The sequence below is a fragment of the Lepus europaeus genome, chromosome X (genome assembly GCF_033115175.1).
Source record: "Lepus europaeus isolate LE1 chromosome X, mLepTim1.pri, whole genome shotgun sequence".
In the NCBI taxonomy this organism is placed as follows: Eukaryota; Metazoa; Chordata; class Mammalia; order Lagomorpha; family Leporidae; genus Lepus; species Lepus europaeus.
The window spans coordinates 128,976,644-129,000,187 of record NC_084850.1 but is presented as its reverse complement, the minus strand read 5'-3'; the positions used below and the strand labels follow the sequence as shown (position 1 = coordinate 129,000,187).

Sequence of the window (23,544 nt, the reverse complement as noted above, 5' to 3'; positions counted from 1 at the left end):
CCGGGGGTCGGGGCGCAGAGATCGGAGCGCGAGGGTCGGGACGCGGCGGCGGCTGGGCCGGCTTCTTCCTCGGTGGCGGCAGTGGCGGCGGCGGCGGCGGCGGCTCAGCGCCGCCCGCTGCTGCCTCTGCTGCTGTTGCCGCTGCTGCCCCGGGGCGACTCCTGCTGCTGCTGCTGCTGCATCGCGGCCCGCTGCGCCCGGCCGCGCCGGGTTTCCTGCTCCCCGCGAGTGGAAATTGCGAAAAAAAAAAAAAAAAAAAAAAGCGCCGCCCAGCCCAGCGCCCGGCAGCCGCGGCCGCGCCGCCCGCTCTCCCCTCCTCCTCTCGTCGCCGCGGCCGCGATGCTCTCCTGCGGCTCCGCCTGCCCAGGACGCGCGGCCGGGGGCGGGGCGGGGCCGGGGGCGGGGCCGCGGCGGGGCGGGGCGCGAGCCGCGCCGGGGCTGGCGCCGGGGGCGTCCCTGCGGCCGAGGCTCCGGAGAGACCCGGCTCCGCACGCTCGCCCCCTTCCCCGCGGCGCTTCGGCTCACGCCCCGGGAAATGCCGCGAGACTCCTCGAGACCGGAGGAGATTGGGGGTCCGTGGGGGAGGGGGCGTCGGAGTTGAGGGGCACGTGCAAAAGCCGGAGGGGCCGGCCCGGGAGGGGCTGCGAGAGCGCGAGGACGGGCTGGGGGAGGGGCACCGTGGACCCGTGAGGGGCGGAACACCTGCTGAGAGCGTTCGCAGGTTCCTGGCAATCCCGCTAAGGCTTCACAGTGAGAGGCATGGAGAAAGGGCCCCTTGGTGCAGCGTGGGAACCGCGCCCGGCCGGGTGCGAGTTCCGCACGTAGGAGGTGGAGGCCGCACACCCGGCAAGACTAGAGGAGGGCGCGGCGGGACCCTCCCAAACACCTTCCTGACCCCGCACCTGGGCCAGGTGGCGTTCGTTGGCTTAATAGTGTTACCAGCCCTGAGACAAGGGCTGCCGCCCACCAACCCCCCCCCCCACACACAGACACACGCAGGCGTCCGTGTGCCATGCGGACGCCCAGGCCTGGACAGCTGGCCCTCGAGCGGGCGCTAAAATGAAAACGGAATGCGTGGGAATACCTGGGCAACTCAGAAGCTCCAGTCTCCACCACATCTTTCACCATCGCTCCACTGCCTGCCTGCCTGCCTGCCGCCACAGTCGCAGACTGGCCACTGTTTCCTTTTCGCTTTCCACCATCTGGTGGTGGGAAGAGATAGTGAAATAGACGGGAGGCTTTCAAAGACAATCGAGAAAGAGCAATGGCCCCTAAAAATGGAGGAGGCTGAGGGTTAGTGGACCCAAATGTGACGAATAAAAGCTGACCCTACCAGATAAGGGGCTGTCCCCGCACCTCACCTATGATGATGATCAGCAGCTCTTGTAAACTGGCCACATTCTTGGATTTCTGTAGAAAGGTGTTTTGAAAACTTTCGTTAGCTTTTTTTTTAAGATTTTTATTTATTTGAGAGGCAGAGTTACACAGAGAGGTAGAGGTAGAGGTCTTCCATCCGCTGGTTCACTCCTCAGATGGCTGCAAGACCAGGACTGTGCCAGGCCAAAGCCAGGAGCCAGGAGCTTCTTCCAGGTCTCCCAGGTGCGTATAGAAGCCCAAGCACTTTGGCCATCTTCCACTGCTTTCCTGGGCGCATTAGCAAAGAGCTGGATCAGAAGTGGAGCAGCCGGAACTCCAATTGGTGCCCGTATGGGATGCCAGTGCCACAGGCAGAGGCTTAACCTACTATGCCACAGCGCAGGCCCCTTTTGTTAGCTTTGGGGAAAAAAAAAAACACAAAGTTAAGGTCTTACCAACAAAAGATCATCATCTTTAAATACTGTTCATGTGTGTCGGAGCAATCTTAAACAAGAGGCTAATAGAGAGACAGGAGGCCTATCCACACAGCTGTGGGAATAGGGTAACATCAAAATGAGGCTCAGGAAGGGACTAAAGAACATGGAGATTAAGAATCTGAAATGCTGGGGTCAGTGCTGGGGTGCAAAGGGTTAAGTCGTGGCCTGCAGCACCGGCCTATGAGTGCCAGTTGGTGTCCCAGCTGCTCCACTTCCCATCCAGCTCCCTGCTGATGCGCCTGGGAAAGCAGGGGAGGATGGCCCAAGTCCTCTCCCCAGCTTCCCGCTAATGCACACCCTGGGAAGCAGCTGTGATGGCTTAGTACTTGGGCCCCTGCCGCCACCTTGGAGGCATGGATTGAACCCCACTCCCAGGTTCAGCCGCTAACCCCTGCGGGCATGTGAGCAGTGAACCAGCGGATGAGAGCTCACTATTTGCCTCGCTCTTGGTCTCTTTGCCTCTCAAATAAATACATAAATATTTCGAAAAAGAATCGAAGTGTTGAAGGCAGGGATGACTAGTCAGCTACGCCTGCAGCAGGCATGCAGGTGCCTCACTTATCACACGTCTTAGCAGAGCCTGGTCTCTCCAGGGCAAGGAAGCCCTATGATACATTCTAAGAGTTAGCAAACACTGAAACTCACAGAGCCTGGCTAAACCCACAACTGGCCTGGGCCCATGCAATTCCGCATGTGATTCTCTGCTCCAGCTGGCTTCACTAGGTCATCCTGACCCTCTTACAAAGAGACCCAGACCCCCAAAAGGGACTGAGTGCGCCTTGGGGTGCTGAGGAGTCTTGGCCAGCTGCCGCATGCATGCTGCGAAGGATGAGTTGAGTGTCGTTGATGCCACCCACCGTGGCTGCGGTGACCTGGACACCTCAGAGCCCTAGACACCCAAACCAGCAGACTAGTGGCTGAACGCTGTAGGGCTACAGAAAACGAACAAAACCCAGCCACGTGTGTCTTAGCCATCTCACTGTCCTACATGGGGAAGACAGTCTTCTCCACGCATTGTTTTTCCAGCTTCACAGGGCTGTATTCAGATCGCTTGCAGCTTAAAGTCTCGTTTTGAGTCTGGTCTCTTTCAGGGCATGCATTTTTCTTGTTGACCTGGAGTGCTGTGTCCCTATTGCCTGCATGTCAGAATTCGCCATTTTGCGACAAAAGACAGACTGATGGCAAGAGTGGACATTTTGCTAATCCTCCACCTTGCGGCGCCGGCACACCGGGTTCTAGTCCCGGTTGGGGCGCCGGATTCTATCCGGGTTGCCCCTCTTCCAGGCCAGCTCTCTGCTATGGCCCGGGAAGGCAGTGGAGGATGGCCCAAGTGCTTGGGCCCTGCACCCGCATGGGAGACCAGGAGAAGCACCTGGCTCCTGGCTTCAGATCAGCACAATGCGCTGGCTGCAGCGGCCATTGGAGGGTGAACCAACGGCAAAGGAAGACCTTTCTCTCTGTCTCTCTCTCTCACTATCCACTCTGCCTGTCAAAAAAAAAAAGAGTGGACATTTTGGAAAATTCCTCAGCTGTGTGCTCATTGTAATGCCTTAGCTAAATGAAGTCATGTCGATTGTATTCAAAACACTATAGATCTTTATCACTTTGTTTCCCTGAGTTATGAATGAACAGCACAGTTTTTCACTTCGTGTTTAGTTCTTCTGAATTGTTTCTATTGTCCTTTCATTTTTCCTTTGAGAAACTTGCTGACCAGCACAAGGGAAGTTAATATCAAGACGGCAGTCCACCTGCTGACAATAGATTAAGTCCTCATCCCGCCTCCCTCTCACAAGTATATTTTTAACAGAAGAGTTAATGCAACAGTTCAAATTACGTCAATTCATTTCATGACTATTTCTAAAGAAATACAATGGTATAAGGGCACTTCAAGAAGTGTGTGGGAAACAGTCTTTAGTTCCATCTTTCCATGAACTTTTTGAAGTCCCCTCATGTTCAACTCCACGTTTTTGTCCCCTTCTTATCAGAAAGATCCTGCATTTGAGGAGTGGGCAGAACTGAGCTGTCACACTCAAAGATTTCAGAGGACTGAAAGGCACCACTGTATTCCTCAGTGGGAGAGGCATTTTGAAAAAACTTGATGGCGGCTAAGCCTCTGCCTCTCTCGCATTTAAGGCTGTCACACCTGCTCTCTCTGAGAACTCGGACTTGACATCTATAATTTGCATGTAATGAATGATACTTGGCTTTGATAACCTTTGATATCTTTACATTAATATAAATTACACGCTGAGTGCTTTGCCAAAGATAGTCATTATATGGTGCTTCTGATGAGCTTCCCAGAGAAATGTAAAAATCTCACAGTGATAGACAGACACACTCAACACACACAGTTGGCACAGTAACAGGGCACAGGGGCCCACCTGAATGGGCTCCCGAAGACCAAAACTGGAGCAGTCCAAGCAACAGAGTAAATGACCGGGTGTGTGTGAGGGGGAGAAATAAATAGAGGCCAGTGCTGTGGTGCAGTGGATTAAAGCCCCGGTGTTCAGTGCCGGCATCCCATATGGGTGCCGGTTCGAGTCCCGGCTGCTCCACTTCCAATCCAGCTCTCTGCTGTGGCCTGGGAAAGCAGTAGAAGATGGCCCGAGTCCTGGGGTCCTTGCACCCACATGGGAGACCCAGAAGAAACTCCTGGTTCCTGGCTTCAGATCGGCACAGCTCCAGCCGTTGCGGCCAATCAGGAGTGAACCAGTGGATGGAAGACCCCCCCCCCCCGCCACCTCTCCTTCTCTCTGTGTGTGACTCTTTCAAATAAATAAATAAAGCTTTAAAAATAAATAAATAACAGTATGGATTACAACTCAAAGAATAAAATTGGTATGTTTGAGGCCACAGGGATATAACTAAATAAGGAAATAACTTGAGCGAATGGCCAAATCTTCCTCCCAGAGGAATTCTAATTACTACCTGTAGAAGAAATGAGGGAAAGTGAAAAGCGCCATCACAGTCCCACAGGAAGAGCTGATGCAGGCACAATCCTACTACAATTCCCAAATCAACACGTGGAAGTTTAAGGAGAAACCGGATATTTGCCGGGTTTCTGGGTATTTCTCACAAAATAAATACGCCTTCATATATAAAGTGAGGAAAAAGAGTAACTTCACAGTGGAGAAGCCTGGAAGCCAGCATTTCTAGCAGGTCAAGGCCGCGGGTGGCTGGTTTTGAGGCGGGCTTTTCCATTTCTCCTTTGTATGGGGGACGCTGCTTTCAGGGTCACTTACTCCTGCATGAAGTCCCAGAAATCACATCTTGTGCTGCTCTGCTGGCCTGACTTGACAAGCTCCTGTGGAATGCCTCACCCCCTGCCCCTTGTCCTTTCCAATAAATCCAAGAGAACTGGACTTCCTTGCTCTATAGAGGTGCAGAAGCTACCAGATCCCCGAAGTCGGTCATGTACAGAACAGCTATAAAGCCATGATCTTCTTTAGAAGGGCTGTAGGAAAGGCTTGCTTGGTACAGGAAAGCCAAAGGCACACCTTGAAGGTGAGATGTGATCTGGTGAGGCTGAAAAGCTAGAGTCGGGTGTTCTTGTTTAAAATGCCAAAGAATGCCTGAGTCAGCTTCGAAGCTGACCAGCCACAGGGACTTGTATCTAGAAAAGAAGTGAAGTAGGAGAGCAGTCTCCGGAGATCAACAAGAGATATGGTTTCTCCTGGTTTCTCCCCACCCTGCCGGCCCCTCCCCGCCAGACTGCAAAAAGTCGGGTGTATGGAAGGGCACTTTTCACAACTAAAAAAGCAAATTAAATGATGATTTTTAAATGTTCCCAAAGCACCAGACATGAAGATCACATATGTGAGATAAGCATCATGATAAATGTCAACATTAGGTGGAAGAACTGGCGGGTACCATAGGGATAATCCAAGAACAGGGCAGTTTTGTCAAATGGGAGCTGGCTAACAGCACATCTTGGGCTCAGGGGCCCCATCGCCGTGTGAGTTGCATTGGAGTGGGGTCTCCAGGCTTCGCAGGCATTTGCCAGCATTGCAGACAGTGGAAGGAAGCGCAAGGGCCAGTCAGAGTCTGGGAACAGAGCGTGTTTTCAGAGCGGCTTGTGTGGAAGGGGCAGCAGGGCGGCCAGGTATCCCATCCTGGGAGGTCTCCGCAGTGGCCAAGCGTGAACAGGAAGCTGCGGGCACTGGGCAGGAGCACAGGCTGCAGAGAGAGCGCCTGAGGGAAGACAGCTGTTCAGCTCTGTTCTGAGGAAGCAGGACTAGAGGAGAGAGTGCTCGCAGGTGCAGGTCAAGGATGGCTTGGGATAGTAAAGGCAGGAAATAGGCTGGCCATGGCAGTGACAAAGAAAAGAGGTTCTATTCGGGAGCCATTTCTGAAGTACATTTGCTGGGATCTGGTGAGGCCGTGGATATGGGGAGGGTAAGGAGCAGAGATGGGAAATTCGAAAGAACTGTGTGGAACAGATCCTGGAAGGCTGGCTGGACAGAGACATCAACCAAGTGGGGCAGGACTTTTTCTTGAGGGTAGGAGTGTGGATTTCAAATTTGCATCTTGTTAAGAGTGACCACAAAAGGCAATGCGGTACTAATTTAAGCTACAGCATGGAAGACTCTCGCAAATGCGGTGCCAAATGGTAGATGAAAAGGTTCTGAAGATGGATTGTGTTAATGGTTGCACACGCTGTGACTTTACTTTAAAAAAAGAGACTTATTTATTTGGAAGGCAGAGTGACAGAGAGACAGAGAGCAAGTTTTCCCGTTCACAATGGCTGGGGCTGGGCCAGGCCAAAGCCAGGAGCCAGGAGCTCCACCCAAGTCTCCCAAGTACATGGGCCATCCTCTGCTGCCTCCCGAGCTTGGTAGCCAGAAGCTGCACCGAAGTGCAGAGTAGCCAAGGTTTAGATGGGTGCTCCGACACACGATGCTGGCATTGCAAGTGCTGGTTAACCTGCCGCGCCATAACGCCTGCGCTGTGGATGCGTGGGTGCACTCGGGGCCACTGGGCGGCACGAGTCCACTTCAATGGCGAAGCAGAAGAACGCGGTGCTCAGCAGCTTTTTACCTGCACCTACTCAGCTCGCTCAGGCCCGGCTTGAGGCTGAAGAAAAGGCAAGGTCCCACAGACGGCGGCGGACCTTCGTGGCCTCATCTCGAAGAGAACCTTCCCCACACAGGCCCCAGAAAGCCTGGGTACCCCAGCTGGAAGAGGATTCTAGAGATGGAGGTGCTTTTCCAGAGGTCCACGTGGCTCAGCACATACGGGACGCAAGAAAAATATGTCAAATGCACTGGCCATTCCGGTAGCTCCTGAGGGAAAAATTAAATATGATGTAATTGCTGGACAAGAACAGTCAAGACAAGGTCATTTATAGCAAATATTCTGAACTGGTTCCAAAGGAGGTTAGGAATGCAGATGATCCAGACCTGCAAAGACCTGATGAAGACGCTATTAAAGAGATAACAGAGGGGCCAGCGCTGTGGCACAGCGGTGCAGCAGGTTAACGCCCTGGCCGGAAGTGCCGGCATCCCATATGGGCACCAGTTCAAGACTTGGCTGCTCCACTTCTGATCCAGCTCTCTGCTATGGCCTGGGAAAGTAGTAGAAGATGGCCCAAGTCCTTGGTTCCCTGCACCCGCATGGGAGACCCGGAAGAAGCTCCTGGCTCCTGGCTCCCGGCTTTGGATCGGCGCAGTTCCAGCCATTGTGGCTGATTGGGGAGTGAACCAGAGGATGGACGATCCCCCTTTCTCTCTCTGCCTCTCCTCTCTCTGCATAACTCTGACTTTCAAATAAATAAAATAAATATTTTTTAAAAAAGAGAGATAAAACAGAAAAGCCAAGAGTGGCCTTGGGACAATCTGTGTCGCAGAAGGGTGCCGCAGCCATGCCAGTTCGAGGGGTTGGTAAACTGGGCCCTGCTCAGTACACACTGATACACACCATCTCAACGAGCTGTGGCTTTCAACTCTGGAGCTACACAGAGGGTGACTCGGATGGTAGAAATGCACAAAGATCCAATGCAGTCTCCAAAGTTCAAGATTAGTAAGAAGGGGCCGGTACTGTGGCATAGCAGCTAAAGCCGCTGCCTGCAGTGCTGGCATCCCATAAGGGCACCAGTTCGAGACCCGGCTGCTCCACTTCCAATCCAGCTGCCTGCTGATGGCCTGGGAAGGCAGTAGAGGATGGCTTAAATGCTTGGGCCCCTGCACCTGTGTGGGAGACCCAGGGGAAGCTCCTGGGTCCTGGCTTTGAATCAGCCCAGCTCCAGCCATCGCAGCCATTTGGGGAGTAAACGAGTGGATGGAAGACCTCCCTCTCTGCCTTTGCCTCTCAAATAAATAAATAAAGCTTTTTTAAAAAACAGTAACAAGAAAATTCCCTGGGAACCACCTTTTCCTCCTGCTCTTGTCAATGCAGTCTCCCAGCCACAAGATGACTGGAAAGGACCAAGAAGACCGGAAGACCCCTCCTTGTATTTCCAACCGGAAAATCGCAAAGGGCTGTACAAGTGCATGAGACAGATGGCTGATGGGAGAGGATTACAGACAGCACAGCTGAGGCCCTGATCGCTGCTCGCAAGGCTCCTGGAGCCGTGGAGACACACACCTGGGAAGACAGCAGGATGCCTCACGCAGAAAAGGAGACATGTGAGGAAAAACTGAGATGGCCTGAAAGGCCTGGAGAGGAGAGCTGGGGTCACAACCCGTGTGGAAAAAGAGGAGCGGGAGGCACGTGAGGGGGCGAAGTGCGGCCTGGCAGGTGTAAGGAGAGGCAGCAGGAGCGGAATCCTTCCAGGGCAGCTCCTGAGAAGAGGCCCAAACCATAGAGGCGTCCGTGAAGTCGCTGCTCTCGCCAGGCCCAGTCCTCGGACTTCGTGAAGCTCAGGACGGCCAAAGGCTCTTGGAGCAGTCCAAGGGTGCGGACAGTGGATCTGCAGGTGGAGAGACAAAATGTACAGCTTTCATGATCAAGCAGGAGAAGCGGTAAAGATGTGGCCCAGAGTATTTAGAGGCCCAGGAAAACTCTGGACAAGGACATGTATGGTGAGGACCCAGAAGCCAGAACAAAGACCAACAGACTTGTTCTCCAACAAGGAGGTTTCTGGTCCAGCCCACAGGCCGAGAGCCCAAAAAGGAACAGTTCAGTTCGAGGAAGACCTTTTTGGTTTGGACAAGTTTTTGGAAGAAGCCAAACAGCATGGTGACTCCAGAAGATCTTCAGATAGCTGTGGCCCAAGGAGCAGGAACGCGAAGGCAAGGAGAGGAGAAAGGAGTAGATAGCTACATCTCTTTGGAGAGAGCAAACGTCATCTGATGACGCCAGTCCTGGGGGAACACTTGGTAAATGGTCAGCATAAAACCCAATTGGTGGGCCAGATCCCAGGGCTACTTTTTACTACAAGAGATGAAAGGGGGGATTGGAAATTCTACTTTGAATTAGATTTTTTTTTTAAAGGGGAAAGGTTTATTGTTGGGTGGGAAAACCCAACAGGCTGTCTCCCAGTGCAGAGAGAACAGCTGAATTAGATTTTTTTAAAGAGTGGGTTCTGTTTGTGCATCTCCCATCTTTTGGCACTTACAGAACATACTGGCCTACACACAAGACTCAAGCCACTCCCTTTTGTGTGATGTGAGTAGTTTGGGGTTAGTATTTGTATAAGAACAACCGCTTAGGAATAAAATTACCCCAACCACAGTGAGTTCACATACTGGAACTGTCCTGCAAATGGATGTTGCCCCTATTGTGTTCATTTTATTTTAGAGTGGGAAAAGTAAGATCTTGCTTAGTGCAACCATTTGTTTCAAATAGAAACATTTCAATGAGAAACAAAGGTTAAAATGCTAAGTTTCATGTTACGCATATTTCTCCACACAGGAAGAGTGAGTGCATTTGTGATTGGTGGGTTCTATGGGGCTGGATGTGGGTGATCTCTGTTTGGCCTCCCCCAGTTATAACCCCATACTGCTCCACAAACAGGAAGTCAACATTGCAATAACCACTACCCCATCCCCCTCCACGTCACCACCTCAGGGTTCAGAGAAACCAGGACCCGTGGCCTGAGCTGAGGGTGAGAAGCCACAGCCCTCCCCAGGTCCCAAAGCCCCCAACACAGCCAGCCAGCCCCAGACAGGTTCTCAAGCGCCAGGGGCCATGGGACTTCATTGGGAAGTCTCTGAGCCAGGCGCTCACTTAATAAGATCTGGCACAACCCTGTTCTAGTGCGACTTCTTATTAAATAGAGTCAGTCAAATCAAGTTCCTCTCCTCCAAATGATTACAGGCCGCCAGCCAGAGGCGAAAGTGGCAAGGCGGGAGGCTCATCCTCCCTGTTTGGCTTGCCAGTCCCTGCCTGGCGAGGTTTCCATTCCCTGCTGGTTTTCGCTCCTCTAGCACACAGGCTCACCCAGCGTGCACGCGGGGGCTGTTAGAAACACACAGGGTCTCCCCAGCCCCAGCCCTTCCTGATGAGGAGCTCTGTGTGGTACCCAGGCCTCCCGGTCAGCGTGATCCAGCTGGAGCTCAGGGCCAACGTGACCGCCTGGGCCATCTGAGGGACTGGTTGATTCTTGGCAATGAAAATGGGTTCAAAGGCGCTACCAGTGACACACATCCATGAGCCGCTAAAACTGACTTGATGTGTTGTGAAACATATTTGTGTCATTCTCACAACGGACGCAATTACCTGGTCGGCATTTTTTTTTTCAAAAACCGAAACATGAACAGTTACGTGCAGAAGATGAAAATCTTCCATAATCTCACAGTTACTGACCACTGCAGACAGAACTGATGACGGCGGTGAACGTTTGCTGGGTTATCCCTCCAGGGGTTTAAAGACGGCCGGGCAGTACTCACATACAGATGAGCCTCGAGCTCGGGACTCTCTTCAGTGCGCTGATGGCAGGTGCTGTGAACCTCAGGGAGGGGCGCTTTGCTCTTTGGAGGACTCTCAAGTCACCTGTCCCTTTCCTCACACATCTGATTGTGAAATACTGGCCCTGCCTGAAAGGGACCTTTCTTACAGACTGTGTTTCATCCCCTTCTTCTGGGAAGCAGCTACAACTCCTGATGGGAGTGTTCGAGCAAGTCCCCGGTAGTCTGCACTGAGACTGAGAAGCCTGCAGGGAGAGCAGCGCCCTGCCCGCCCTCCGGCCTGGCCTCTGGTCAGAAGTGCCGTACTGCTTCCCCACACGTTGTCCTGCCTCGCCTTCGGTCTGACCAGGGTCCTCCGGCCATGCCCTTCCCAGAGAACGTCCCAACCAAGGGGGAAACCTCGCTACTGTTCGTAAGTACACTTCCTCAAGAGTGTAGCACACATGCTCCAGTCTCTCGTCAGTGGAAACAAGCCAAGTAGCCAATCAGCTCTTTGCTTGGCACCTAAATAAAGGCCGAAAGGGTCAACCTGACAGAAAAATGTGAGAACTTTAAGAGGGTTGGGGGAAAAATTAAAAAGATGAGCTGGTGTGGATGCAAAAAGATCTGAAACCCATGGATACAAGGGGTCTGCAGAACGCTCATGGAAACGCACAATATGAGAAACTATAGGTGGCTTTCTAAAGTTCTTACACCAAAATCAATTGACATTTTAATTCCGTTCTCCATGAACATTCCGTAGTCCTCGTGTACAGTGTGTTGTGGGTCTCCCGGGCAGCGAGGATAATCCTGAAATAACAACCACTGCCATTTACCTCCGGAGGGTCGGGGGCTCGGACACCCTTTCATCTTCTTGTAAATTCCCGCAGTGGTCCAAGGATGCTCCATAGAAGTTACTCTCCCCACTCCGCAGGTGAGGAGACTCGCGTTTAGAGACGCCGAATGTCATGCCCGGTTAGCCCCTTACCTGGAGACAGCAGACCCACTGACACCCAGTCAGCCGCGCAAGACTCCATGAAACACAAGACGACAGTCTGAAACTGGACAAGGCATTCTTTTTTTTTTTTTTCATGATTTAGAATTCCTATTCAGAGGTCTTACCATAACATTTCAGTGGACACCTAACTGATGTTTTACTTTGTATGAAGTCTAGATACATATAAAATGCTCAGGGCACAGGACTACGTGATAAAACACAGACTACACACGTAAACAACCCCTACACGTACAGCTGCAGATTAGCTGAGAAAGGACACTACAACTTTGCAAGCAAATACTCCAAAAGGTCCTCCTGGAGCCATGTGGAAAGAGCTGACCTTTTCCCTGCTGTTTTCCAAGCCAGCAGAGTCTTGGGGTGCAGGCCGTAGCCTGAGCATGATCAATCTGGGCTTTCCCTGGTACTGGCTAGCCTGTAGCCGTGGCTCATTTCATCACCCGTCTGGCCTCAGGTCCTTTATCTGTAAAACGGGAGAACAGCACCTACCTCATAGGGTCGTCATGTGGCCGGGAGGGGCTTAATGGGCTGAGGATAATGTCTGGCCCTGATTCAGATTTTCTTTAATGAGCACAATTTTAATAATGGGAAAAGTTGCTTTTAGAGAGTGTTATGCCTTTACTATTTTATATTTTTCCTATTTGAATATCTTAGAATAAGCAAAGGCTATAATTGAACAAATAAACATTTAAAAGTCTTTGCATGACTTTAAAGCAAGCATTACATTTAACAATTTGTGGCAAAGTTCTAAAAAGCCCACACCTGCAGGCAATTACCTAGCACACTTACAACTTGTCTTTATCATCTCGGCCTTCCGAATCCTGGTGAAATGATAGTACAGGCACAAAAAAGCAATCCTCCTGCAAGAACAAGGAGAATGGGAAAGGAGACATCAACAGACGTGGCACTTCAGGGCACTGCTGGGGTGCAGACAGCAGCCAGGGAGGGATGGCAGGCTCGGCAGGAAGCTATCCAGTTGGGGTGTACAGCAGCTCCAGGAAGGGCGCCCCGTAGCGGAGCACAATCCAGGCGAGGCGCAAAGCTGAGATCAGGAGGACAGCGCCACCACCTGTGCGCGGAGCGGCTGACGCTCGAGTCCTTTTCCTGATGCCGCTCCGCCACGGTGACCCTCCAGGGAGGAAACAGGAACCTCCTTCTCTCCAGGCATTAAACCCGAGGGCGTCCAGTTCCTGGCACCCTCGGCACCAAGCCTGGCCCACCTGCCTACCTGCCCTGCCTCAAGCGCGGGATGAGAGCCACTTTCTCTAGAAAACAGCAAAGGGGCTTAGAGGAAAGACTGCCAGATGTGGGTATGGGAGAAACTCAACCAAACTCTGGCTTGCTGCAGGTGGTAGAAACCAGGCACGTGGGCAGATGAGGCTGGCACTGGCTTCCAAGTAAGCTTTTGGAATAGCCCACTTCACCACTGAAAACTGGGAACAGCCGTAGGAGCTTCTCAGAGACTCTTGGGAACTGCTGCAGCTTCCATGCCAACACTGGAGCCTCAGGCCAAGGTCTTCAGAGTCAAACCCTCTGACCTTTTTGGCAGTGACCTGACCTCTAGCCTTACCACCCCCTCCAACTCTTTCAATCCCCATGTCAAGCCCTGAATCTGTATTTAGCCTTTTAGACCTGACATGCCCAGAGTGCCTTCTGATTTCCTGACTGAACCTAAGTGGATACAGCTTGTGCTGTTGGCTTCTGTCCCCGTCCTTGCTCATCCTCCAGCCTCCTCTGGAGACGGTGGAAGTATGGGTGGCTTTGTGTCAAGTTCATTTGCGCATGGTGGGCAGAGAGAGAAGCCATGGCATGCTCCCTGCACTCACTCCCTGCTGAGTCACAGATCAGCTGTGTCCCACTGAAGACCATGGCTGCTGTCAACATCCCACATGCAGACTCTTACTGAGTTCCCTGCACTGCTCCCTCAGGCCTTGCTTGTAGGTGCCTCCGTATTCATTATCAACAAAGATCCCCAAACAGCGGAGGAACACGTCCAACGTAAAGGAAAAAACAAACAGAAAATAAACTAAGATAAAAAATATATAGGGGACAAAAGAAGAGTTCAACATCAAAAACCAAAATCCTGGAAGATTTACCGAGTGCTAAGAGAAGTGACTGCATCCAAGAAACAAGGACAGAATCTGAATGAGGGTGAAAGGAAGAGAGAAAGAGAGAGAGGAAAGTGAGCAGGGAAGAGGTGGACAAGTTATAATCACAGGATGGGAAAGAGATCTTGGAAACTGGAACACTGAAAAAAAGGGTTGTCATGTAAAATCAAGGACATCTCTCAGGAAATAGAATAAAAAGACAATGAGACAGAAAACAAGAGAGAAAGGCTAGGAAATAGAGACAGTTCCAGAAGGTCCACGCAATTTAGGGTCAGTCCAAGAAAAAAAAAAAAGTAAAGAAAGAAATGGAAGGACTGCAGTTTTCAAATAAATAATATAAGAATATGCCACTTAGTGAAGGAAACTGTCTCTACATGGAAAGGGCCCGCCAAGAGTCCAGGACTACGAATGAAAAAAGGCACACGGCAAGACATAGGATCATGGAACTCAGAACACCAGCGGTAAATCCTAACACCTTCCAGAGAGGAAAAGCAAGCTGCAGGATGGCACAGCCGGTTAAAGCCACCACTTAGGAGGCTTCCTTACCATACCAGAGTGCCTGGGATCAAGTGTCGCTTCTGCTTCCCATCCAGCTTCCTGCCAATGTGCCTGGGAGGCAACAGAGGGTTCAAGTGCGTGGATTCCTGCCATCCATGTAGGAGACCCAGATGGAGCTCTGGGCTCCTGGCTTTGGCCTGGCCCAGCCCCAGCTGTTGTGGGTATTTGGGGAGTGAACAGTGAACGGAAGATCTCTATCTCCCTGTGACTCTGTCACTCTGCCTTTCAAATAAATACTTTTTTTTTTTAAGATTTGAAAGGTAGAGTGACAGAGAGAGAGAGAGACAGACAGACAGACAGACAGAGAGGTGTTCCATCCACTGGTTCACTCCCCAAATGCCTGCAACAGCCAGGGCTGGGCTAGGCTGAAGCTAGGAGACTGGAACTCCATCAGGGTCTCCAAGTGGGTACAGGGGCCCAAGGACTTAGGCCATCTTCCGCTGCTATCCCAGGCCCATTATCAAGGAGCTGGACTGGAAGTGAAGCAGCAGGAACTTGAGCCAGGGCTCATATGGGATGCCAGTGTTACAGGCAACTGCTTAACTCACTGTACCACAACGCTGGCCCCAATATATACATCTTTAAAAAAATGATGTGCATGTACTAACTCATGGAATATGTGAATATATCAGGTTATACACAGAAAAAGGGAATTAAGATTGCATATGGAATTAAGGTTGCTAATTAGCTAACCTTGGGATGGGGGAGATTATTGTGGATTATCCAAGCAGGCCCAGTGAAATCACAAAGGCCCTTGCATATGGAACAGGGAAGAAGAGAGCATCAGAGAGATGATTCAGCATGAGCAGGACTTGACTTGTCACTGCTGGTTTTGTGATGGAAGGTGGCCACCAGCCAAAGAATGAGGGAAACCTCTTGACTCTGGAAAAGGCAAGGGAATAGATTCTCTCCTAGAGCTTCCAGAAAGAATGAAGCCCTGCCAACACCTTGATTTTAGCCCAGTGAGACCCCTCTGGGCCTCTGGCCTTGTTGTAGCAGCAACAGGAAACTAATATAGAGGAGCTGAATGGGTGCCTTTACAACTAGGCAAACAGGGGCTGGCACCGTGGCTCAACAGGCTAATTCTCTGCCTTGCGGCGCCGGCACACTGGGTTCTAGTCCCGGTTGGGGCGCCGGATTCTATCCCGGTTGCCCCTCTTCCAGGCCAGCTCTCTGCTATGGCCCGGGAAGGCAGTGAGACCAGGAGAAGCACCTGGCTCCTGCCTTCGGATCAGCGCAATGCACCGGCCGCGGCGGCCATTGGAGGGTGAACCAATGGCAAAAAGGAAGGAAGACCTTTCTCTCTGTCTCTCACCGTCCACTCTGCCTGTCAAAAAAAAAAAACTAGGCAAACAGGGAAAGTCAAGGCACTTATTAATATTCGGAAAAGCGGTAAAAGAAAATCTACCTGTAATTTATGTGGCTCAGTAAATAAAACAAAATACAATACTGTATGTATGCGTTGGTATAATGTAAAACAGTTCATATTAATCAAACAAATGAAGAAAATAAATTGGGAGACTTGGGGGTTGGAAGCTGAGAGGAATAATATAAGATAGCAAAGTGCTTTTCGAGTACAAGAGGAACTCAATAGATAGTGCCCAGGCTTCATAAGCCAAGACGTAGCAGCACAGGCACATCATTTGGATATAGGGCGGTCAGTCTGGGAGCTAGTGCAGAGGACTGCTTTGCAGGGCGGTGAGTCTCCCCTAGGACAGCTGTTTAATCTGTTGTCTATCGCCTTCCTCTTGCTGTCATAACAAATTAGCACACACCGAGTGGCTTAAGATGACATAAACACATTCTCTTGTAATTGTGGAAGATAGAAGTCCAAACCGGGTCTCCCAGAGCTGAAACGAAGGTGCTGGCTCTAGGGGAGAATGCTTTGTAAGCCTTTCCCAGCTTCTAGAACCAACGGCGGTGTGCACTGCGGCTTGTGGCCTTTCCCAGCAGCGACTGCACCACTGGATGTGCTGCTTCCGTCACCGCCTCTCTTCTGTGACTCTCTAGTGTCCTCATTCCCTTCACTAGGACCCCCATGAGGACGCTGGACCCCCCCCCCCCAGGTATTCCAGGACAATCTCCCCATGGCGAGCTCTTAATCACACCTGGAAAATCCCTGTTGCCATCTAAGATTCCAGGTACTAGGATGTGGATATCTGTGGGGGAGGGGGCAGGGGTGAGCATTAGTCTGCTTCCTCCGATGTGTTTGTGTTACTTTAATAAAAATATTTTTTAAAAACACTACTCTTTCGTCAGCACCGCGGCTCACTAGGCTAATCCTCTGCCTGCGGCGCTGGCACACCGGGTTCTAGTCCCGGTCGGGGCGCTGGATTCTATCCCGGTTGCCCCTCTTCCAGGCCAGCTCTCTACTGTGGCCCAGGAGTGCAGTGGAGGATGGCCCAAGTGCTTGGGCCCTGTACCTGCATGGGAGACCAGGAGAAGCACCTGGCTCCTGGCTTCGGATCAGCACGGTGCGCCGGCCACATCGGCCATTGGAGGGTGACCCAACAGCAAAGGAAGACCTTTCTCTCTGTCTCTCTCTCTCTCTCACTATCCACTCTGCCTGTCAAAAAAAACCAAAACAAACAAACAAAAAAACGCTACTCTTTGACCTACAAACTCTAGCTCTAGGAATTAATTCTAATGGAAGTCATGTGAACAAAAATCTATGTTCCTAGAAACTGTTTATGAAGCTGAAAAATATTAAGCATTATATGTTTATGACTTTCTAAAAAGTTGAAGGGATACTCACAAAGACTGTGTAGCAATTAAATATTCTGCTTTAGAGCTTTTAGATGAAGAGAAAAATAGATGTTTACTTTGTTAAGTGACAAAAGCAAATTACAAGAGGGTCAGCTAAGTATTCCACTTTTTGTTAAACAAGTATAGAACATGGAGAAAAATAAGCAGTTCTCATACATATGTAGACATTATATATATCACGTGTAGTGTACAGACAGGAGGTCTTCAATAAAGCTCATGAAAAATGCGTATTGTGAAAAAGCTATGCACAGATTTCAAAAGCTTCTGTGTGAAAATATGCTAATCTTTTAATTCCATTATTGCACAAACTTTTTGAAGTGCCCACATATATATTGTACGTATAGGAAGACAGCAACGGGCACAAAGCAGAGACTGTGTGTGAGAGAGTCCGTGTGTACGTGTGCGTGCAGAACAGGTATCTAAGTGCCAGAGCCACACGGATTGACACAAACTGTTACGTGTGCTTACCGCAGAGCGGGAGGAGCACAGGTAATTTGAATGTTTTCTTTATTCTTTCCTAAACTTTTTTTTATTTTTATTTTTTGACAGAGTTAGACAATGAGAGAGAGAGGCAGAGAGAAAGGTCTTCCTTTACCATTGGTTCACCCTCCAATGGCCGCTGTGGCCGGCGCATCTCGCTGATCCGAAGCCAAGAGCCAGGTGCTTCTCCTGGTCTCCCATGCGGGTGCAGGGCCCAAGCACTTGGGCCATCCTCTACTGCCTTCCCGGGCCATAGCAGAGAGCTGGCCTGGAAGAGGGGCAACTGGGACTAGAACCCGGGTGCCGGCGCCGCAAGGCAGAGGACTAGCCTAGTAAGCTGCGGCGCCAGCCTCTTTCCTAAGCTTTCTAGGATTTTTCCCCATCAAGCATGTATTACTCTTACTATCAGGAAAAAAAGTGACTTCTGTTTTGCAGAAATAAATAACTTTTCAAACACGACCATCTGAAACCCTAGAGAGTAAGTACACCAGCAGCTGTCAGCAAAGATCACACATGGAGCAATTGGCACAGCTAAGACAAGACAAGGCGTCGGCTCCCTTTATTAACGCTCTCTAAAACAGGCTTTAGCTAGACTTGGTCTACAAGTGGCCTGAAGTCCTTACTATGAACCTGCACACCTTCTAAGTTCTCTTTAGGGTCCTGTTTTGTCCTAACGTCTATGAGGCCAGAACATCGCGGGCGCTGCCTGTCATCCGCTTTCTGGGCAGCATTTGAAAGGCAGCTCAGTTCCCTTCATTGCCCGTTAGGTGGGGCAAGAAAGCTTTGGAAGAGTCGCTAGCGGCTAAACCGGAGGAGGAAGGGACCAAATCCCAGGTAAAGCGGTTAGAATGGCTCCAAAGGCATCCTGATCCACTGGGGTGGGGTGTGTGCTAACATTCTTCTGGCGTGAAAGCTCTTTCCAGAGAATTTTCTAGAGAATACCCAGTTGAGAGTGTATAAAATGTGTTTCAATACCTGACAATCACACTTCTAATTAGGCTCTTTTTTCTAACATTTTAAAGTTAAATCTGGTTGAAATGCAAATTGAAACTAGACAGAGAGAACGTTTTCATGGCTTGGACTGGCAAAATTCCAAAGCTTGTCAACACGTCCTGCGGGACAGGCCGTGGGCTAATTAGCACACTCAGACACTGCTGGTAGAAATGCAAACCGGTACAAGTCCCGGGGAACAGAATCAGCGAGAACAAGCCATACCCCAGGGAAGGCGGGCCGTTTGGCCTAGCAGTTAACGTGGCCACATGCATACCAGCTCCAGTTCCAGAGTCCAGCATGCCGACTAGAGCACACCCCCGGGGCGGCAGTGATGGAGCCAGTAGGTGGGGTCCTGGCACCACGTCGGAGACCGGCAGAGCGTTTTGGGCTGGCCCCAGGGTCGCTGCAGCTGTCTGGGGAAGTGAGCCAGTGGATGGAGGGAATCTCTCTCTCTGCCTCTCAAACAATGAAAAACCAGTGTAAGTACACATGTGAGTCAAAATCGAATTGGAACAGGGATTTCACCCTTCAACTCAGCAATTTCATGTCTAGGAATTTAAAGGTTCTCCTCCAGCAGTATGAAAAGAAATATGCACAAATGGCCGGCGCCGTGGCTCCACAGGCTAATCCTCCACCTAGCGGCGCCGGCACACCGGGTTCTAGTCCCGGTCGGGGCACCGGTCCTGTCCCGGTTGCCCCTCTTCCAGGCCAGCTCTCTGCTGTGGCCCGGGAGTGCAGTGGAGGATGGCCCAAGTGCTTGGGCCCTGCACCCACATGGGAGACCAGGAGAGGCACCTGGCTCCTGCCTTCGGATCGGCGTGGTGCGCCGGCCATGGCAGCCATTGGGGGGTGAACCAATGGCAAAGGAAGACCTTTCTCTCTGTCTCTCTCTCACTGTCCACTCTGCCTGTCAAGAAAAAAAAAAAGAAAGAAAGAAAGAAAGAAAGAAAAAGAAATATGCACAAATGATGGATTGCAGTATTGCTTTGTAATCACAAAATTTCAGAAATAGCTAAGCGTCCAAAGGAAGAGCATGGGTGAAGAGGCCACGACGCAGCTACACGGTGGAGGACGGGGAGGCAGGAAGACGAGCGAGGACGGCTTCACAACCAACGTGGGGCAGGTTCCAGAGTTTACCTGGAAGCAGCGAAGTACAGAAGGGGATGCTGAGAACGCTTCCTTCGGTGTGAGGAAAAGGGCTAAATGAGAACCATCCACGTCTTTACGAGGGAAACAGAGGGAGGAGCAAGCAGCCGTGGCTTCCCTAGCGGCAGCGGGAAGGAATCGTGTTCAAGCGATACACGAGACAGGGACCCTTCTCTAAGTATAGCCTTCTGTGTGGCTGTGATTTGTGAAAGTAGATTAATGTCCTACACACCCAAAAGTCAATCAACAAGGATGGGGGCGGAGCTAAAACGGAAAGCAAAATTTAAAAATCTCAACGACTGGCAATGAACAGCATAATCACATGGCAAGCATGCCACAATGTGGGAGACTGATTTAAATAATTTATTTTATTTTTATTTTATTTTATTTTTTTTGACAGGCAGAGTTAGACAGTGAGAGAGAGAGACAGAGAGAAAGGTCTTCCTTCCACTGGTTCACTCCCCAAATGGCCACTATGGCCGGTGCTTTGCACCTATCCGAAGCCAGGAGCCAGGTGCTTCTCCCGGTCTCCCATGCGGGTGCAGGGCCCAAGCACTTGGGCCATCCTCCACTGCCTTCCCGGGCCACAGCAGAGAGCTGGCCTGGAAGAGTGGCAGCCGGGACTAGAACCCGGTGCCCATATGGGATGCTGTTGCCGCAGGTGAAGGATTAACCAAGTGAACCATAGCGCCGGCCCCTAAACAATTTATTTTTTAAAAAAAGATTTATGGCCGATGCCGCGGCTCAATAGGCTAATCCTCTGCCTTGCAGCGCCGGCACACCGGGTTCTAGTCCCGGTCGGGGCACCGGTCCTGTCCCGGTTGCCCCTCTTCCAGGCCAGCTCTCTGCTGTGGCCCGGGAGTGCAGTGGAGGATGGCCCAAGTGCTTGGGCCCTGCACCCCATGGGAGACCAGGAGAAGCACCTGGCTCCTGCCATCGGATCAGCGCGGTGCGCCGGCCACAGAGCGCCAGCCGCAGAGGCCATTGGAGGGTGAACCAACGGCAAAGGAAGACCTTTCTCTCTGTCTCTCTCTCACTGTCCACTCTGCCTGTCAAAAATTTAAAAAAAAAAGATGTATTTATTTGAAAAGCAGAGTTACAGAGAGGGAGAGACAGAAAGAGAGAGGTCTTCCATCTACTGGTTCACTCCCCAAATGGCCACAACAGCCGGGGCTTCTTGTGTTTCTTCTGGTAAAGACACATGGATAGGGGCGGCGCTGTGGTGTAGCAGTTGAAGCTGCTGCCTGTGGTGCCAGCTTCCCATATGGGCACTGGCTTGAGTCCCAGCTGCTCCACTTCCAATCCAGCTCCCTGCTAATGCTCCTGGGAAAGCAGCGCGAGATGGCCCACGTCTTTGGGCCCTTACACCTACAATGGAGACCCACAGGCAGCTCCTGGCTCCTAGCTTAGGAACGGCCCAGCTCCAGCCATCAGGGCCATTTAGGGATGAACCAGCAGATGGAAGATTTCTCTGTCACTCCCCCTCTCTCTCTGTAACTCTGCCTTTCAAGTAAACAAATAAACCTTAAAAAAAAGGCAGATATAACAGACACCAGATCAGCTAGGGGATACGGAAGGAACCAAAATGAGCACAAAATAGTGAAGGGTTGAGAATAAAGAAGTCAGAGTGCAGACAGCCGGGTACTGCCTGGGAAGAGGTCTGGAGAGGTATGCACAGAGCTTCAGAACAGAGATTTGATGGAAGGAAGAAAGAAAATGATTCAACAATGGAGGGCTACTGGGAGCTCAGTACCAGGAATAAAAGACCGGTGACTGGACCCATCATTGATACCTCTCAGAATTATCTGAGAAAAAGGGAAAACCCTAAATCTTCCAGGGGTTAAAAAACAGGTCACATCTATATACGTGAATGTGAGCAAGGGCAATGAAGAAACGCTTTTAAATGAGCAATTGTTTCCAATCTCTTCTAGATGGTTCATGTAAGTAGAATCACACAATATTTGTCCATTTGTCTCTGGGTTATTTCATTTAGCATAACGTTTTCAAGATTCACATATTGTAGCACGTATCAGAACATCGTTCCTTTTTTGCTTTGCTGCAAAGATGTATTTACTTGGAAGGCAGTATTATGGGGGGTGGGGCGGGGGGAGATCTTCCATGTGCTGGTTCACTCCCTACATGGCCACATCAGCCAGGCTGAGGTTGGAAGTCAGGAATGCCATTCTGGTCTTCCACGTGGGTGGCAGGGACCCAAGTTCTTGCGCCATCATCCACTGCCTTCCCAAGCGCACTAGCAGGGTGCTGGAATGGCAACAGCACAGCCAGGACTCACACCACTGCTCTGATACGGGAGCCGGCATCGCAAGCAGCAGCTTAACCTGCAGCACCACAACTCTGGCCCCCATGTCCTGTTTTCTTGCTCAGTGCTTTAGGTTCCACGACACAAAGTGTCCATTCTCCTAGGTCTACACAGGTTGCACATGGGCAATTTTTGCGTGCTTCAGCCGAACCCTAAAGCTTCATGAAGGTTAACGCCATCAGGCCAAGGCCAGGACCCAGGGATCTTCCTTTTTAAACTGGAAGTTAAAATTTTCTCCCTTGAATAATCAGCGAATTCATGGACTTCACAACGCTTCCACCAGGGGGCTCTCGGGCCATGTTTTCCACAGCAGAGACCCGGCAGTGAGGACCCTGGTTTGAATCTCGGCTCTGCCCTGGGTCCTTGGCAAATGTCAGCCTTCCCCTCACCTGAAAGGGGAGGCACACACACCAACTCCGCCACACACCCCGAGCCTGGGACCTGCCGCCGCCATGGCTGCAAGGTGGCCCATCACAAATCTCACACTGACGTCCTCGCTGGAACTGTCCCACCTCAAGCCACCCATCCCATCTCTACCTCCTGAAGGCAGGAGAAACCCTCTTCCGGTCCAAGACTTTGAGTTCTGGATGCTTCTTTAAACAAAAATAGTCCAAACCTGCTCCTAAGCTCGCAGCCTGAGCACTCAAAAGAATGGCCACGATAAGGCAGACCAGAGCTCGGACCCCCTTTCCATTGCTGGTGGCCCCAAGTGGGCAGGAATACAAAGCGTTTCCCAGGCAGGGCACCTGCAGACCCCAGGGGAGAAGCTGCAGGCAGAGATGGGCCCGTGGCCATGCACTGGGCCTGCAGGCGCCTTGCTCTGCTTTTGCAGTGGCCAGTGTTGATCTTCACATAAAATGGAGGCAAACAGGAAAACCTCCAGCTCGTGAGGACGTTAGATTTGCGCGTGCTGACTGGTGCCGGCTGCAAACCTATTTCCTCAAGACAGAATCTGGTCAGCACTTGCCAGGGTTCAGATTCCTGGAACGTGGACCCAGAGTCTACAGAGCAGGGAAGCACTGCCCAGGCACAGAGACCACGGCCACACCTGCAAACCCACAGGGGAACCAGTTTAAAAATTCCTCTGCATTGAAACACAAACACTCCCTCCGCTGCGGCAGTGACGACTCAGGTTGCGCAAACCAACCCACACATTCCAAGTTCTGGTATTAAAAGGCTTTCCTTAGATAACCTGAAAAATACCGGGACCTACACGCTCCCATCCTAAGCTCTCAGCTACACCAACTCACATTTATAAAGAAGTCACAGGGAAACACTGAATTGTGTTTACCAGGAATTCAGACCACAAAAGCTCACTAATGCGAAGTTCCATCTTAGGCAAACGACGCTGACCAGATCCACTCAACATGGCAACCTCTCCGAATAAAGCCACGTGATCTCGGGCAGCATCCGGGCCCACAGGCCTGTCTGTCCGCTCTCCCGCCGGTGTCGACCTGGGTGTCTGGGGGTGGGGGTGGCG

At 51.2% G+C, this 23,544-nt stretch overlaps 1 pseudogene; it reads left to right on the top strand.

The window, feature by feature from the left end:
- Positions 1-6,850: 6,850 nt before the first annotated feature.
- Positions 6,851-9,105, top strand: LOC133752881 (SNW domain-containing protein 1-like; annotated as a pseudogene).
- The last annotated feature ends 14,439 nt before the right edge of the window (positions 9,106-23,544 follow it).